We start from the raw sequence: 2148 nt of genomic DNA on the forward strand, positions 1-2148 counted from the left end.
ATAACTCCAGTTCAGCATGCATTCTGCTAAAAGTAACATCTTACAACCCTAACATAAGTTATTTGTCATCTAATCTGCAACAACAAAAGTAACACTAATTTTACTTTAATTTAAATTACACGTATAATTTAAACATTGCAAAATGTTCCTATTTTTTTGTAGTAAATAAAAAAGTTTAAGTTGATATTATTATTATTTTCCCAATAATCACAGAGACAAAATTATTTGATGGCACGTCTTTGACCTGATTAAACTTTTCCTTATAAATATGGCACGTCGATACATAAAGGTTCGCCATCCCTGTCATAGGGGATTTTAAGAAGAAGACAAAAGAAAAACAAACAAAGGCTTCTGTAAAAGATTTATAAAATTATTTTGCTTGTCTAGTATTTAACTTTTTGAAAATAATGTTAACGTTTTTAATAACATTCCATCGTTCCTTTTCTGGCAGTTAAGAACATAATAAATATCGTGATTAATACTATCAAAATGAGCACAGAAGATAAACTTTTTAAAATTTTTCAAAGAATAACCGGTTTACAAATATTCTGTTATTTGAATACAGGCTTTCACTGTTAGAATTCATGGTAAAATAATTATAATTCGAAGATTCGAACTGAGAAACCGTAGTTTCAATGAACTATTACATCCAGACGTTTAGTCAGACAATTTGTGGGACAACATTGGGAATAAAACCGGTAAAACCTTATCATATTTAGTAAGTAAATGATGAAACACACCTCGAAATTAACACTATCTACCTATAATTACATGATATATAGTGCTTAGCCTTTTCTGCACATATGTGAATTCCGTTGCACAAAAATTGTTTATTCATGTTGGAATTCCATTTATATATAATATGAAAAGGATAATAAATAAATCACCGTGACATGATTTTCTACCCTTCGAAGGAATCTTCAGAACACAGTGATGAATTTTAGACTATGTAATACCTAATTCTAACATTATATATTGATAGTTGAACAAAATATTGATATGTAGCAATGAGGATCAACTGATGACTGTATAATACTAGAACTGAGTGTTTTAAAACTCATCACTATGAAGATGTCTTTGATGTAATAGCCTGATAAACTTAGTAAAGTTTGTTTCTTTACTCTTTATTCTCATTGTAAATATCGAAGGAATTACACCGTATAGAAACCTGTCTTATTCAATATTTTTAAGACAAACCAAATTGGCGACCCAGACAAAATGGTTTTTCAGACTACAGCATACTAAGAAAGAGGCGGTTTTTCTGCAATACACCTGTTGTACAACGAAACATACAAAAAATTAGAAGTAGGTGTATTAGAAGTATTTCTGTTATTATTACCTCATATTTATTTAATATTGGGACGTCAAGAAAATGTTACACCCAAAACAGTTTGAAATAACAATTTTCTTGTTATATAAGTCAGTAAATATTCATTATACATTACAAAATCTAAGAACGTTAAATTTTTTGGGTAAACCAATTTATTTTGTAAACCTACACACAAAATTTTCTTTGGTATTTGTGTGTCATTTACGGTACTGAATTTTAATCAATTCGTATAATTTTTCCGTTGTATATAATACGGATTCTTAGTAATTTTATTTTTAGCACAAACTCGTTTTCTGTTTGAAATTTTAAAAAGATTCTCATGTCAATATTTATCAAAACGTGGGTATAAATATGTATCACAAGGTTTTATATGCATGCTTTTTACGAGTGTTTATATATTTTTGAGTATCTATCATCTATATCGTACTATTATCCTATCTAGTGTCTAATAGATTAAAATAATAAATTTCTCAATAAGAATATGCCTCGATCTACTCCAAACTACATATAAATATAATAAAGTTGAATCAGTAACTACCGCACTAGTTGAAGTTTCAAATAACGGTATGTGATATTAATTATTTTGAAATTTCTACCAGTACGGTAGTTTCTAACGCAACTTTTTTAGTTCCGATGGGTTTTTCCAACGTATAACATGATACGGTCATGACACCATAACTTTATTAAACAACTAAGTTACGTTACAAACCTAGGTGTTTTTAAAAAAGATTTTTATTTATTTAATATAACTATTTATTTATTTATATTTGGAACACTCGTTAATTAGATTGATTAATTATAATGATCTTTTATTACCT

At 27.8% G+C, this 2148-nt stretch overlaps 1 long non-coding RNA gene across 2 annotated transcripts in view; it reads left to right on the plus strand.

The window, feature by feature from the left end:
* LOC108742021 overlaps nt 1–2148 on the plus strand; it is a 57043-nt gene that overhangs the window by 46691 nt on the left and 8204 nt on the right. Inside the window, exon 1 of one of the 2 annotated variants that reach the window (XR_003231455.1) lies at nt 355–1894. The exons of the other annotated variant lie outside the window; for it this stretch is intronic. This is a non-coding gene — a long non-coding RNA (uncharacterized LOC108742021). Of the gene's footprint in view, nt 1–354; nt 1895–2148 lie in introns of those variants that run through there. 2 annotated transcript variants of the gene reach the window in all.

Source organism: Agrilus planipennis, unplaced genomic scaffold, assembly GCF_000699045.2.
Source record: "Agrilus planipennis isolate EAB-ADULT unplaced genomic scaffold, Apla_2.0 scaffold303, whole genome shotgun sequence".
NCBI classification, from domain to species: Eukaryota; Metazoa; Arthropoda; class Insecta; order Coleoptera; family Buprestidae; genus Agrilus; species Agrilus planipennis.